Genomic DNA, 17,084 nt, shown 5'->3' with positions numbered 1-17,084 from the left:
AAGGATCCTACCCTTTCTCAGGCTAGGACAAATGTGAAAGTGATAAATGGGGTACCCGTAGAACCTGGCTCTAGGCTGGCATATCCTTACATGGTTCTGGAGAATGATTTACTCTATCAGATAGAGAAAAAGGGGGAAGATACGGTGCAACTATTAGTCGTGCCAAAACCCTACTGGCGGCAGGTGCTGGACCTGGCCCACGGACATGTGATGGGAGGTCACCTGGGAGTCCAGAAAACCACCGAAAGGATATTACACTGTTTTGTTTGGCCAGGCATGCATCACGATATTCGTGTATATTGCGAGTCTTGTCCTGACTGCCAAGCCTCTGCACCTAAGCCCCGGTTCTGTAGCCCTTTGGTACCCCTACCTATTATTGAAGTCCCGTTTGAGAGGATTGGGATGGATTTAGTTGGGCCCCTTCCACGGTCTGCACGTGGACACCAACATATCCTGGTCATCTTGGATTATGCCACTCGTTACCCGGAGGCCATCCCTTTGCGTAACACGGCCACCAAGACGATTGCCAAGGAGCTGGTGCATGTGTTTAGTCGGGTCGGTATACCAAAACAGATACTCACCGACCAGGGGACCCCCTTTATGTCCAGGATAATGAAGGAGCTCTGCCGATTGTTACAAATCGAACCGTTACGCACATCCGTGTATCACCCTCAAACAGACGGGTTGGTTGAACGGTTCAATAAAACTCTGAAGCAGATGCTGAGAAAGGTGATAGACAAGGATGGGAAGAACTGGGACTATTTACTTCCATATTTGCTTTTTGCCATCAGGGAAGTACCCCAGTCTTCCAGGGGATTCTCGCCTTTCGAGTTATTGTACGCCCGACGTCCTCGCGGACTGTTAGACGTTGCAAAAGAAACCTGGGAGGGTCAGGTCACTCCATTTAAACCAGTGATAGATCACGTCACACAAATGCAGGACCGTATTGCGGCTGTTATGCCTATCGTCAAAGAACACATGATACAGGCTCAAGGAGCCCAAAAAAGAATCTATGATAGGGGCGCCAAGATCCGTACGTTTGCACCCGGAGATAGGGTGTTGATCCTGGTCCCCACGGTGGACAGTAAGTTCCTGGCAAAGTGGCAGGGCCCCTTTGAGATCAAGGAAAGAGTTGGTGAAGTAAACTACAAAGTATACCAGGCAGGTAAACGGAAACCTGAACAGATTTATCATGTAAATCTGATAAAGCCCTGGAAGGATCGGTCTGCCTTGTCAGCGGAGCTGGCCCGTCCTGTCTGCTCGCATACCGTACCGGAGGTACGGGTTGCAGAGACTCTCTCGGAGCGGCAAAAGACTGAGGTCAGGCAGTTTCTACTTCACAACCAAAAGTTTTTCTCAGAAAAACCCGGGCAGACTATGCTAATGAAACATGACATCGTGACGGAACCTGGTGTCACAGTTCACGTAAAGCCCTACCGAATCCCGGAAGCGCGCCGTGAAGCCGTTTCCCGAGAAGTGAAGGCAATGTTAGAGTTAGGAGTCATTGAGGAATCGCACAGTGCGTGGTCCAGCCCAATTGTGCTAATTCCTAAACCGGACGGCACCATCCGGTTCTGCAATGACTTCAGGAAACTGAATGCGGTCTCAAAATTTGATGCCTATCCTATGCCCCGGGTCGACGAGTTAATAGATCGGTTAGGAAAAGCATGGTATATTACGACCCTAGATCTAACAAAGGGGTATTGGCAGATCCCTCTGGCTGAGGCTGCCAGAGAAAAGATGGCATTTGCTACGCCGGAAGGTTTATTTCAGTATGTGTATATGCCGTTTGGACTGCACGGGGCACTGGCGACCTTCCAGAGACTGATGGATCGAGTCTTGAGGCCACATAGGCGGTACGCTTCGGCCTATTTGGATGACATTGTCATTTACAGCTTGGACTGGGAGACTCATCTCCAGAAAGTACAAGCTGTGATTGACGACCTGTGGGAGGCAGGTCTAACCGCGAACCCCAAGAAATATCACATCGGGCTAGAAGAAGCCCGGTTTTTGGGGTATGTAATTGGGAGGGGTGTTGTTAAACCCCAGGTTGATAAGATTCAGGCGGTTCAGGACTGGCCACACCCTGTCAACAAGAAGCAGGTGCAAGCCTTCCTGGGGATCGCCGGCTATTATCGCCGGTTCATACCCAATTTTGCAGCCATCGCTACCCCCCTGACGGATCTTACAAAAGGGAAAGACTCCGTCATGATTAAATGGAGTTTAGCGGCTGAAGAAGCCTTCCATAGCCTAAAACGGGCACTTTGCTCTCAGCCCGTACTGGTGACTCCGGACTTCCGCAGCGAGTTTGTGGTACAAACGGATGCCTCTGATACCGGTATCGGGGCCGTACTCTCACAAGTGAGGGACGGAGTGGAACACCCAGTCCTCTATCTCAGCAGGAAGCTGAATAAACACGAGCAAAGGTATGCAGTCGTAGAAAAAGAGTGCCTCGCCATTAAGTGGGTTCTAGAGGCCCTCAAATATTACCTGGTGGGCCGAAAGTTCAGGCTGATCACTGACCATGCCCCTCTCAAGTGGATGCACTTGAACAAAGAACGGAATAGTCGGGTGACCCGGTGGTTCCTTGCCCTGCAGGCCTACACTTTTACGGTGGAGCACCGCCCAGGGGTACAGATGGGGAATGCAGATGCCCTGTCCCGAGTGCACTGTTTGTTGGGTGTCATTGCTCGACCAGAGTGGTCTGAGCAGAGGGGGGGGATATGTGAGAATTATGTGGGAATAGTGGATGAGGGCAGGTATATCTCGCCCAGATTCCTTTCCTATGTGGCCTAGTCTGGTCAGTATCGCACCTGCTTGCTAATGAATAATGGGAGGTGGATATAAAAGGATGCAAGGTGGTTGTGTGAGTGTCTCAGCCTGGGAACACAGAGAGCCTGTCTGTGTGAGAGACACACGTGAGTGGAAGCAGTGCCCACTGCAACTGTGGTTTGGCTGGACGGGAGAAGCCCGCCAGTTGGTAGTTAGGTTGTCCATTGTTTAGTTAGTGCCGGACAGGCAAGGATTTGTTTTATGTTTTATTTCCTTTTGCATTGCTTTCACCGTTAATAAACCTGACCCAGGGTCAGTTATACACGAATCCCAGCTCTGCGCCTGAGTTTCATGCTGAATGCACGTGACCTTTGACCCCAGCAAAGGCGATCTCGGAGTGTTTTATCACAAGGATTTGAGTTCTCCTTCAAAGGAAGTCATCAAACAGAGGCTAGACAGACATCTGTCTGGGATGGTATCATGAATCCTGCACTGAGCAGGGGATTGGACACTATGACCCTGGAGGATGCGTCAAACTCTAACATTCTACGATTCTTTGATAGTAAGCATTATGTTTTCTTTCTTTGCAGTTCCATTTCTTGTGTATATAACTAAGCATTCCTATTGGTTTCATAAAAATGAAGGTACCAGCAAATCACATTTCGATTCAGGTTTCTAAAATGCTGCAAATGTGAGACTCTAGCTGTAAATCACAAACCAACTGATCAAATCAGCTTTTGTATTTACTTTTTTTGTAACAAATGAGCCACACTGAGATCATCTATAATAATAAATGCGCTAAGCAGCTTCCGGTTGTAACAACTTCCGTCCAGTTGTAACCGGTGACGTCACCGCACACCTCTTTCCATGTTAACCCTCAACACACACACTCCTCTCACCTTTCACCATCTCCACTCACTCTTTCACTCCACATACGACCCTTTCTCTCACTCCGTCTCTCATACTCACGCCGTCATCGCCGCTGATCCACGATCCCCGACATCTTCTTCCGCCGGCGCCCTCCTGGATCCAGACGTCCTCCACGCCGGCGACATGTTCTTGCGGCGACGCCATTTTGGATCGGCGAAATCCCGCGATAGTCAAGATGGCGTCGCCGCAAGAACATGTCACCGGCGTGGATGCCGTCGGGATCCAAAATGGCGTCGGCGAAATCTCGCGAGATTTCGACCGACGCCATTTTGGATCCCGACGGCATCCACGCCGGTGACATGTTCCTGCGGCGACGCTATTTTGGATCTGCAAAAACCCGCGATACTCAAGATGGCGTCGCCGCAAGAACATGTTGCCAGCAAGGACGACGTCGGGATCCCAAATGGCGTCGGCGAAAACTCACGAGATTTCGCCGACGCCATTTTGGATCCCGACGTCGTCCACGCCGGCGACATGTTCTTCCGGCGACGCCATCTTGACTATCGCGGGATTTCACAATACTCAAGATGGCGTCGCCGCAAGAACATGTCGCCGGCGTGGACAACGTCTGGATCCAGGATGACGCCGGCGGAAGAAGATGTCAGGGATCGTGGAGCAGCGGCGATGACGGCGTGAGTATGAGAGACGGAGTGAGAGAAGGGGTCGTATGTGGAGTGAAGGAGTGAGTGGACGTGAGTGGAGATGGTGAAAGGTGAGAGGAGTGTGTGTTGAGGAGTGTGTGTGTTGAGGGTTAACATGGCAAGAGGTGTGATGCTATCGCATCCTCCCGATGCGATAGCATCGGGCCATAATCTAGTAAGCTGTATAATGCCCTTATCATGAAATATAATCTAAAAAGAGCACATACACAAATGAAAAGTAAGTAGAAAATGATTTATATGGGAAATTATTACAATTATGTCAATGCAATAATGAGACGTAGTAGGAGAATGAGTAAAGAAAATGAATTCACTTTACAAATGTTTGGCTTAATGCAGAAAGATAATTAAAGTAAAATTGATTGTTGGCTTACTCATCTGCTATGTCTGTATCAAAATCAATATTAAAATGATAACCTTTCATGAAAGCTTGCAGTGGATTAACTGTTCTGGGGAATAACTATGTAACCTTTTAATATTAAGATGGAGACTCTCAAAAGCAGAGTTGTTTGTTTAGTCACGTGGATGAATATCCAGCAATGATCCCGTGGGAGAAATCAAGCAATGCCAGAAAGGAAACTGAAAAGTACAATTAAAAATACTTCTTAAATTAATTCTCTTGAGTGACCAGCTTTGCCCTTGAGGGTTAATCAAAAAACTCACAGTAGAGTGCAGTCTAATTAACAAAAAGCAAATTAAGTTTGTTATCTACATCATAATTTTATGATTCATATTTTACTTAGACATTACTTTCTGGCATAAAATTCTCAGTTTGCTAACTCAATCCCTATTAAAATCAGCAGGTCACATATTCATACATTAGATTCTTATTGATATTCACATTCATGATGAGTTACCGTTCACTGTATGCAACCACTTACTGCTCTGATTGGAAAGTCTAGACTAATTATATTACCCCATCAGAGTTGCTCCCCAAGCTTTACTCCATAGAACCATTATCTCAATATCTTACACTGATGAAAGCTAGCAAGCCTAATACCGCTGAATACAAGTTGAAATAAATGGCTCTCCAATTTTAAGCAGTTATGTGTTCAATATACAAGTGTTTCTGGATGCATGGATAAGGAAAGGAGTGATTTGCATGGCTACATTTTAGGAGGATAATGCAGTTATGGTTTTCAGACATGAGTTCTCTAGCAAAGACTACTGTCAGCAATAGAAGAAAAATGCAACTGTCATGCTGTAACACTGGGGGTTAATGCATGAAATCCACTAGATGGCAGCGGAGTGGAGAATGGGCTGAATATCCAGCAATGAAGCAGGCCAGCAGAATTACAGAGAAGCAACCACTAGGTGTCAGTGGAATAGTCAGAGAACCGAGTCAATACCAGATGTAACGTAGTACAAAGGGGAGATCAAAAACACAGAATCAGTAGAGAGAGCAAAAGGTCAGTGCCGGCCAATAGCAGAGTTATCAGAAGGGAGAGACACATCAGGTCAGGGACGAGCCAAAGTCAAATACCGGGGAATCCAAACACAAAGGGAAATAAGGAGTGGGGGCGGTTGGGAGGAAGGTCAACAGACACGGGTATAGTCAGATGTATGCAGCAGGACAGATCAGGAACTCACCAGAGCCAGCTACACACGCCGAAAGCAAGCAATATAACTGGTACTGCACACAGGTTGCAGCACAGAGATATAGCAGACCGGACACATGATCGAGGCAGGGAAAATTAACCCCAGACATGACCAGACCGGGAAAGGAGAAACAAGACCAAAACTCGGCCTGGATTATCACAGCAACATATTTTGTGTTCATCAGCTATGCTACATTTGTGCCATTTGGTCAATTTTTGATGCCTTTTAAAATAAAATAATACCATTGCACTGAAACTAAGAAATGGAATGGGTCCATACATTTGTTAGCAGTTAGTGCCAATGAATACATTGGATTACACCCTGTGAGATCTCATTCGTGGCTTTAAATATAAAACTTTGGGGAGTCTGTCACCAGGTTTTTCCACCTAATTTTAGAGCAGGATATAGGCAAGACAGAGATCTTAATTCTAATGATGTATCACTTATTGGGCTGCCTGCTATAGTTTCAATAAAACCACTGTTTTATTAGTTGGAGAATATCACTAGATGACTAGCAAACCTGCAGCGATGTAGTCCTCCATGCTCATGAGCTCTGTAAAACCCATCCCAGGACTGTGAAAAGGCAGAAAGCTGCCAATCAGTGGTGTGGGTAGGGTTATACAGCACTCAACATTTGAAAAAAACAGTTTTGTTGTATCAGATAAAACAATGACTATAAAAATTACAGCAAGCAGCCCAGTAAGTGAAACAATGCTGGGATTAGGGTCTATGCCCTTACACCATGCTCAGCTCACTTATTTGCTTATTCGCAGTCATTTAAAAGCTTATTTACACAGGCAGATCTCTCCAATGATGTGCACGGAATGAGTCCTGAAGCATTTACAGTTGTGCTCAAAATTTTATGTAACCGGCAGAATTTTTGCTTTCTTGGCCTTTTTCAGAGAATATGAATGATAACACCAAAACTTTTTCTCCACTAATGGTTAGTGGTTGGATGAAGCCATTTATTATTACTCTACTGTGTTTTGTCTTTTTAAATCATAATGACAACCCAAAACATCCAAATGACCCTGATCAATAGTTTACATACCCTGATGATTTTGGCCTGATAACATGCACAGAAGTTGTCACAAATGGGTTTGAATGACTACTAAAGGAAACATCCTCACCTGTGACCTGAGACAAATGTCAGGAAAATTGTTCAGGATGCAAAGAAAAGCTGACAAATAACATCAGCTGAAATACTGGAGTCTCTGAAAACTAGCCGTGTGGCTGTTTCAAGATGCACAATAAGGAGGCACTTGAAGAAAAATGGGCTGCATGGTTGAGTAAATAGATAAAGTAGGAGGCAATAACAGCTGTTAAGCCAGGGCACATCTGGAATTTGAATCAGTTGGGCAGGAGCACCCTGACAGGGCTGTTGGCTCCGTAAAGTCAACAGCCCAGTCATACACAATTCAGGCCAGTATCCCACCAGGAAGTAACAACAGAAGAAGTGCTGACAGTGCAGAATTAGTGGGTGTGCAGTTTCCAGATAAAGACTAAGCAGTACGGGCAGGTCACTCAGAATGTGACGGCTTATTTCATCTGTGCATATTTCTGAGACCGGGGCTAAACAGTTAAAAGGGTCCCCTACTGGAGTACGACTGAGCAGAGTTGATGCTGAAAGACCAGAGAGCACCGTCCGTCCCGAAAGCGAGATTAGTGGGAGAGAAGGAAAGACAGGGACAGGGGAGAAAATGTCTATTGCCAACCCTGATGCTGATGCTGGAGTGAATATGTATGCGCTGTGTAAAGGAAATAGTAAAGTTGATTAACCCCTTCCTGACATCAGACGTACTATCCCGTCCATGGGACCCGGGCCCCTATGCCCATGGACGGGATAGTACGTCTACCGCGATCAGCGGCGCCCACGTGGTGAGCGCCGCTGATCACGGCCGGGTGTCAGCTGATTATCACAGCTGACACCCGGCACTATGTGTCAGGGGCGGTCACGGACAGCCCCCGACACGTTAACCCCTTGCACACCGCGATCAAACATGATCGCGGTGTACCGGGGGTTAAAGGGAAGCATCGGCAGGGAGGGGGCTCCCTCCGTGCTTCCCTGAGCCCCCCACGGCAGCGCAATGTGCAGCGCTGCTGCGGGGGTCTCTTTCCCTACAAAGCGCAGGCATGAGGAAGTCTGTAGAACTGCCTGTGACAGATTGCTGATCTGTCACAGTGATCTGTGATGTGACAGATCAGCAATCTGTCACAGGACAGTGATGTCCCACCTGGGACTATGTAATAAAGTTAAAAAAATAAAAGAAAAGTGTTAAAATAATTTTAAAAAAATCGCCAAATAAATTAGAAAAAAAAAAAAAAATTCCCCCAATAAATCCATTTTTTTAAATAAAAAAAACCAATAAAAGTACACATATTAGGTATCGCCGCGTCCATAACGACCTGCCCTATAAAACTATCCCATTAGTTAACCCCTTTAGTGAACCACTTAAAAAATTTAAATAAAAAACGAAGCAAATAATAATGATTTATTATCATACCGGCAAACAAAAAGTGCAATAACGCACGATCAAAAAGATGCATATAAATAGCTATGGTACCGCTAAAAACGTCATCTTGTCCCGCAAAAAACGAGCCACCATACAGCATCATCAGCAAAAAAATAATAAAGTTATAGCTTGCAGAATAAAGCCATACAAAAATAATTATTTTTTATATAAAATAGTTTTCATTGCATAAAACCGACAAAACATTAAAAAACGACCTAAATGAGGTATCGCTGTAACCGTTCTGACCCGAAGAATAAAACCGCTTTATCAATTTTACCGCACGCGGAATGGTGTAAACGCACCCCCCCAAAAGATATTCATGAAACGCTGGTTTTTGTTCATTCTGCGTCCCAAAAATCGGAATAAAAAGCGATCAAAAAATGTCACGTGCCCGAAAATAGTACCAATAAAAACGTCAACTCGTCCTGCAAAAAATAAGACCTCATATGACTCAGTGAGTCAAAATACGGAAAAATTATAGCTCTCAATATGTGGTGATGCAAAAACTATTTTTACAATAGAAAGCGTCTTTTAGCGTGCGACAGCCGCCAAAAATAAATACCTCCATAAATAGTAAATCAAACCCCCCATTATCACCCCCTTAGTAAGGGATAAATAATAAAATTAAAAGAAAATGTATTTATTTCCATTTTCCCATTAGGGTTAGGGCTAGGGCTAGGGTTAGGGCCAGGGTTAGGGTGAGGGCTAGGGTTAGGGTTAGGGTGAGGGCTAGGGTTAGGGTTGGGGCTAGGGTTAGGGTTAGGGCTAGGGTTAGGGCTGATATTAGGGTTAGGGGTGTGTTGGCGTTAGGGTTGGAGTTAGAATTGGGGGTTTCCACTGTTTGGGCACATCAGGTGCTCTCCAAATGCAACATGGCGTCTGATCTCAGTTCCAGCCAATTCTGAGTTGAAAAAGTCAAATGGTGCTCCTTCCCTTCCAAGCTCTGCCATGCGCCCAAACAGTGTTTTACCCCCACATGCAGGGTATCAGCCTACTCAGGACAAATTGCAAAACAACTTTTGGGGTCCAATTTCTCCTGTTACCGTTAGGAAAATAAAAAATTGGGGGCAAAAATATCATTTTTGTGGAAAAAAATGATTTTTTTTATTTTCACGCCCGGGCGTTATAAACTTCTGTGAAGCACTTGGGGGTTCAAAGTGCTCACCACACATCTAGATAAGTTCCGTGGGGGGTCTATTGCCCAAAATGGGGTCACTTGTGGGGAGTTTCAATAGTTTAGGTAGATCAGGGGCTCTCCAAACGCACATGACACCCGCAGACCATTCCATCAAAGTCTGCATTCCAAAACATCACTACTTCCATTCCGAACCCCGACGTGTGCCCATACAGTAGTTTTCTCCCACAAATGGGGTGTCAGCGTACTCAGGACAAATTGGACAACAACTTTTGGGGTTCAATTTCTCCTGTTACCCTTGGGAAAATAAAAAAATTGGGGACTAATTGATCATGTTTGTGGAAAAAACATGATTTTTTTTATTTTCATGCCCGGGCATTATAAACTTCTGTGAAGCACTTGGGGGTTCAAAGTGCTCACCACACATCTAAATTAGTTCCGTGGGGGGTCTAGTGTCCAAAATGGGGTCACTTGTGGGGAGTTTCAATAGTTTAGGTAGATCAGGGGCTCTCAAAACGCACATGACACCCGCAGACCATTCCATCAAAGTCTGCATTGCAAAATGTCACTACTTCCCTTCCAAGCCCCGACGTGTGCCCATACAGTAGTTTTCTCCCACAAATGGGGTGTCAGCGTACTCAGGACAAATTGGACAACAACTTTTGGGGTCCAATTTCTCCTGTTACCCTTGGGAAAATAAAAAAATTGGGGACTAAAAGATCATGTTTGTGGAAAAAATAAGATTTTTTTATTTTCATGCCCGGGCACTATAAACTTCTGTGAAGCCCTTGAAGGTTCAAAGTGCTAACCACACATCTAAATAAGTTCCTTAGGGGGTCTAGTTTCCAAATGGTGTCATTTGTGGGGGGTTTCCACTGTTTAGGTACATTAGGGGCTCTCCAAAGACAACATGACACCCGCAGACTGTTACATCAAAGTCTGCATTCCAAAACGTCACTACTTCCCTTTCGAGCCCCGACATGTGCCCATAGAGAAGTTTTCTCCCACATATGGGGTATCACGTACTCAGGACAAATTGGACAACAACTTTTGGGGTCCAATTTCTCCTGGTACCCTTGGGAAAATAAAAAAATTGGTGACTAAATGATCATGTTTGTGGAAAAAATACGAATTTTTTATTTTCACACCCGGGCGTTATAAACTTCTGTGAAGCACTGGAGGGGTCAAAGTGCTCACCACACATCCTTGGGGGTCTAGTTTCCAAAATGGTGTCATTTGTTGGGGGTTTCCACTGTTTTGGTACATCAGAGGCTTTCCAAACGCGACATGGTGTCAGATCTCAATTCCAGCCAAAAACGTCAAATGGCGCTGCTTCCCTTCCGAGCTCTGCCATGCGCCCAAATAGTGGTTTACCCCCACATGTGGGGTATCAGCATACTCAGGACATATTGCACAATACCTTCTAGGGCCCTGTTACCCTTAGAAAAATAAGAATTGAGGGTGAAAAGATCATTTTTGTGGAAAAAATATGATTTTTTAATTGTACGGCTGTATGTTATAAACTTCTATGAAGCCCTTGGGGGTTCAAAGTTCTCACCACACATCTAGATAAGTTCCTTGGGGGGTCTAATTTCCAAAATGGTGTCATTTGTGTGGGGTTTCCACTGTTTTGGTACATCAGGGGTTTTCCAATCGCGACATGGTGTCCGATCTCAATTCCAGCCAAAAACGTCAAATGGCGCTGCTTCCCTTCCGAGCTCTGCCATGCGCCCAAATAGTGGTTTACCCCCACATGTGGGGTATTAGCGTACTCAGGGCAAATGGCACAATAACTTTTAGGGTCCTGTTACCCTTGGGAAAATAAAAATTGGGGGTGAAAAGATCATTTTTGGGGAAAAAATATGATTTTTTAATTGTACCGCTGTACGTTATAAACTTCTGTGAAGGCCTTGTGGGTTCCAAGTTCTCACCACATATCTAGATAAGTTCCTTGGGGGGTCTAGTTTCCAAAATAGGGTCACTTGTGGGGGGTTTCCACTGTTTAGGTACATCAGGGGCTCTCCAAACGTGACATGGCGTCCGATCTGAATTCCAGCCAATTTTGCATTGAAAAAGTCAAACGGCGCTCCTTCCCTTCTGAGCTCTGCCATGTGCCGAAACAGTGGTTCCCCCCAACATATCAGGTATCAGCGTACTCAGGACAAATTGCACAATAACTTTTGCAGTCCAATTTGTCCTGTTACCCTTGGTAAAATAAAAAAAATTAAACCTGAAGTATTTTTTTTGTGAAAAAAAGTTAGATATTCATTTTTTTTTTAAATATTCAAAAAATTCCTGTGACGCACCTAAAGGGTTAATAAACTTGTTGAATGTGGTTTTGAGCACCTTAAGGGGTGCAGTTTTTAGAATGGTGTCACTTTTGGGTATTTTCTATCATATAGACCCCTCAAAGTGGCTTCAAATGTGATGTGGTCCGTAAAAATAAAATGGTGTTGCAAAAATGAGAAATCGCTGGTCAATTTTTAACTCTTATAACTTCCTAACAAAAAAAATTTGGGTTCCAAAATTGTGCTGATGTAAAGTAAACATGTGGGAAATGTTATTTATCAAGTTTTTTGTGTGCCGTATCTCTGTGATTTAAGGGCATAAAAATTCAAAGTTGGAAAATTGCGACATTTTCAAAATTTTCGCCAAATTTCCATTTTTTTCACAAATAAACGCAAGTTATTTGAATGAAATTTTACCACTATCATGAAGTACAATATGTCACGAGAAAACAATGTCAGAATCACTGGGATCCATAGAAGCGTTCCAGAGTTATGACCTCATAAAGGGACAGTGGTCAGAATTGTAAAAATTGGCCAGGTCATGAACGTGCAAACCACCCTTGGGGGTGAAGGGGTTAAAGTATTGAACAGGACTGTGACTCTGTTTGTTCCACATTGTCTGAGGAGAATGTGCAGTGCATAACAGAAAGCCCTGAGAGGGAGCTGGAGAAATCGACAGGTATGCTGACAGAAAACTGTCATGTCTATTTGAGGGGAGGCCAGGATTCTGTTGCCCAGGAGTCCTCGGCCACGACTTCGGTCCTGGCTGAACCTTACACATGAAATAAAAAAAAGGGCTTAACGGCACCAAACAACCTGCAGCTGTGCTCTGCAGCTTTCATTCTACTATGTCCTTGGTCAGTGTTAAATAGGGACAATGATGGTGCGTTGCTACATATAACAAGCTAATGTCAAATCAGAGACAAAAGAAGGCGGCACCCACTGTTTCCAATACAGTAAAGTCTTTTCTTCGAAATCACGGGTCACAGACGTGGTCTTCAGGAGGTGCTGGGGGAGGAATGGACAACGGCAGTTTCGCGTTGCTACAAAAGCTTCTACAGGTCCAAATAGTGACAATTCATGACTTGTACAGTCATGGCCAAAAGTTTTGACACCCTTGAAATTGTTCTGGAAAATGAAGTATTTCTCCAAGAAAATTATTGAAATTACACATGTTGTGATATATATGTGTTAATTTCCTATGTATGTGTAAGGAGAAGACCCAGACCAGGTCTACCTACTCCGTGACAGATATGGAAATGTCTGGGCTGTCACCCAGGCTTCAAGGGGGAAGCTTAAAGCCCCGGACCGACCTCTGCACCTAGGAGTAGGGGCATGGCTAAGATAAAAGGGCCACAGCGTGTGGCAAATTAGTTAGTTGCTGTGGGAACGTGCATCACGCAGGAGTGCAGTGTCAGGGCTTCTGCGGGGGGGCAACTGCCAGAGTTGCCAAAAAACATCGGAGGCTAAAAGCTATTAACAGAGACTGCCGTCAACGACATACCTGGTCCCCGCTGACATCACTGACAAGGAGTGATAGGACACCCAGTCAGGACATAAGCCGAGAGAATTGGGACACCCGCTGTGGGGGGTTTCCCTTTGTACCTGAATCGAGTTGCTCGTTGTCCCTGTACGCTGACAGGGGGAAAGACTGCTCTGTCCTGCTCATCATTTCCTGACACACCGATCACCGACCGAACCACATGGAATCACCGATCACCATACCGGACCCCTTATGCGCCACTGCTTTGGCACCATCGTCCACATTCTGAAGTCGTCAGACTGATAAGTTTGCTATCCTTGAACTTCCTGCCCTATGCTTCACGCCCACTTTCCCTGAGTTACATCCCCTGTGTTCCTTAATACTGTTTTATCTGTTTTCTCCCTGCCCTATTATTGCATCTCCCTACCTACTCACATGTGCAATAACAATAATAATAATTTTATTTCTATAGCGCCAAAATATTCCGCAGAGCTTTACATATTAGAACAACAGCATTGGAACAACACAAAAAAACAGAAAAAAAGGCAAATTGGAAATAATTGCACAAAACCCAAAAAATGGTTGTCAGCCTCAACTTAATATTTGGTTGCACACCCTTTAGAATGAATAACTGCAGTCAATTGCTTTCTATAACCATCAACAAGTGCTGGAATATGTTTGGTGCAACAACTCCATTCTTGTCTAAGAGTGTTTAGTTGCTAGATTTGTATGCTGTTTATAAAGATAGAACAAAAAAAACTCCCAGAGGTTCACACAGGGAGAGCATATGACTGTATTTACTGTTTTTCCACTGTCTGTATATGAGAGAAGCAGCCTGCTGTAGATGCTGCACAGATACAGACACACAAATGATTTATTCCTGATCTATGAAGCTTATCATATACTAGATCATGGCCCGATTCTAACGCATCAGGTATTCTAGAAAATGTATGTAGTTTATTTATGAAGATTTAATAATAATGCAATAATGCACCCTCCAATCCTGATATGCATGGTCCTCTAACCCCCCTATCCTAGTATGCATGGTCCCCTCACCCCCCTATCCTGGTATGCATGGTCCTTTCACCTCCCAATCCTGATATGTATGGTCCCCCTCACCCTCCAATCCAGGAATGCATGGTCCTCTCACCCCCCAATCCTGGTATGCATGGTCATCTCACCCCTCTTTTCTGGTAAGCATGGTCCCCTCACCTCCCTTTCCTGGTATGCATGATCCCCCCCTCACCCCCCTTTCCTGGTATGCATGATCCCCCCCTCACCCCCCTTTCCTGGTATGCATGGTCCTGTCACCCCCCTTTGCTGGTATGTATGGCCACCCTCACCTCCCTTTCCTGGTATGCATGGTCACACTCACCCCTTTTTCCTGGTATGCATGGTCCCCCTCACCCCCCTTTGCAGGTATGTATGGTCACCCTCACCCCCCTTTCCTGGTATGCATGGTCCCCTCACTCCCCTTTGCTGGTATGTATGTTCATCCTCACCCCCCTTTCCTGGTATGCATGGTCCCCTCACCCCCCTTTCCTGGTATGAATGGTCCCCCTCAACCTTTGCTGGTATGTATGGTCACCCTCACCCCCTTTTCCTGGTATGCATGGTCCCCCTCCCCCCTTAGCTAGTATGTATGGTCACTCTCACCCCCCTTTCCTGGTATGCATGGTCCCCTCACTCCCCTTTGCTGGTATGTATGTTCATCCTCACCCCCCTTTCCTGGTATGCATGGTCCCCTCACCCCCCTTTCCTGGTATGCATGGTCCCCCTCCCCCTTTGCTGGTATGTATGGTCACCCTCACCCCCTTTTCCTGGTATGCATGGTCCCCCTCCCCCCTTAGCTAGTATGTATGGTCACTCTCACCCCCCTTTCCTGGTATGTGTGGTCCCCCTCACCCCCTTTCCTGGTATGCATGGTCCCCCTCACCCCCCTTTCCTGGTATGCATGGTTACCCTCACCCCCTTTCCTGTTATGCATGGTCCCCCTCACCCCCCTTTCCTGATATGGATGGTCCCCTCATCCCCCTTTCCTGGTAAGCATGGTCCCCTCATCCCCCTTTCCTGGTATGTATGGTCCCCTCACCCCCTTTTCCTGGGTATGCATGGTTACCCTCACCCCCCTTTCCTGGTATGCATGGTCCCGTCACCCCCCTTTCCTGGTATGCATGTTTACCTTCACCCCCCTTTCCTGGTATGCATGGTCCCCTCACCCCCCTTTCCTGGTAAGCATGGTCCCCCTCACCCCTAGGAAACTGCACACATACAAAAAAAACCATTTATACTCACCCATCTTTCCTGTGGTCCAGCGCTGTCCTGTTCTGCCGGAGGCTGGGGGAGCCGGTAGGAGTGTGGCACTGGCGCCGGAGTACACGCATGCCCCTACCACGCTGTCTGGCACCATTTTCCTGAAGACACATTGCAAATGTGTCTTCAGGAAAATGGTGCCGGATAGCACTATGCGCATGCGCGATTCTCACGCGCACTCCTGCCCCAGCATCTTCCGGTCCCAGTAAAGCTTAGCGCGAAGGACCGAAGATGACGTCACTCTCGCGATAGCGCAATGTCATCAGCGGTCTTTGGCGCAAAGCATTACTGGGACCACGATGCCGGGCACGTGGTTAGAGAATGGAAGTCCGGGGGCCGTCCGAAGGTGAGTATCTCACTATTTTTTATTTTAATTCTAATTTTTACAGATTAATGATATCCAGGGTCTGGAGGAATCTGCTCTCCTACGGACCCTGGCTACCATCCACACATTAGGCCGCTACCAATCAGCGAAGCGGGAGGCTGGACTGCGCCTGTCGCCATGACCAATCAGTGAGGCGGGATTTCCGATACAGACAGACAGATGGACAGACAGACAGAATTAGACAATTATATAGTGGAATGTTCCTGTTTGTTCCTGAATAAAGAAGCTCTGTTGTCAAACACTTGGAGAGTATCATGAATAATCTGCTGCCAACAGGTTATGGGCCCAGAGTGACACAGAACCTCAGAGTAATACAGCAACTAAAGCCCAGAGCAAAAGCAGCACAGGGCAATAGAGAAGATGGACATCAATCCTGTCAAGTTCTCAGTGCCAATCCTCACTAAACAGAACTACCAGTCCTGGAAATTCAATGTGAAGATGCTGCTCATAAGAGAAGGTATGTGGAAATATACTCAGGAGCAAGTGCCTCATCCATTAACAGATGACTGCCTAGAGAAGGATCAGAAAGCACAAAGCACGATCTCCCTCAGTGTAGATGATAATCAGATTGTGCACGTATGCAGGTGTTTAGCAGCAAGGGAGATGTGGGGTGAGTTACAGAAAGTGCATGAAAGATCAAATCTCAGCAATAAGCTTTATCTCATGAGAAAGCTGTATCAGTCTAAGTTAAGTGATGGACAGAATATGCAGGACTATATAAGAAACACCATGGAGATTGTGGAGCATCTCAGGGGTATTGGAGAAGAAATTAAAGATTTTCATGTTTCTGCACTTCTATTCAGTAGTCTTCTAGAAAGTTATGACACACTTGTGATTGCACTAGATGCACAGCTAGATGATGAACTGACACTAGAGTATGTCAAAGGCAAATTTGTGGATGAATTCAAGAGAAAAACACAGCATGTAAGCAGCAGTAATGAATCCAGAGCAGAAACAGCATTAAAGGGAATGGTCAGAGAGGCCCAGTGCCTGCGCACTGCAGTACT

General features: G+C 45.7%; 1 long non-coding RNA gene across 1 annotated transcript in view; it reads right to left on the bottom strand.

Moving 5' to 3' along the window:
* The window catches only part of LOC141089612 (uncharacterized), a 226,842-nt gene that overhangs the window by 49,708 nt on the left and 160,050 nt on the right, over nucleotides 1-17,084 (bottom strand). The window lies entirely within an intron of this gene.

This window comes from Dendrobates tinctorius, unplaced genomic scaffold, assembly GCF_039654945.1.
Source record: "Dendrobates tinctorius isolate UK_male_01 unplaced genomic scaffold, ASM3965494v1 ptg000046l, whole genome shotgun sequence".
Classification (NCBI taxonomy): domain Eukaryota; kingdom Metazoa; phylum Chordata; class Amphibia; order Anura; family Dendrobatidae; genus Dendrobates; species Dendrobates tinctorius.
The sequence above is the reverse complement of the archived record's forward strand: the minus strand, read 5'-3'. Positions and strand labels throughout refer to the sequence as shown.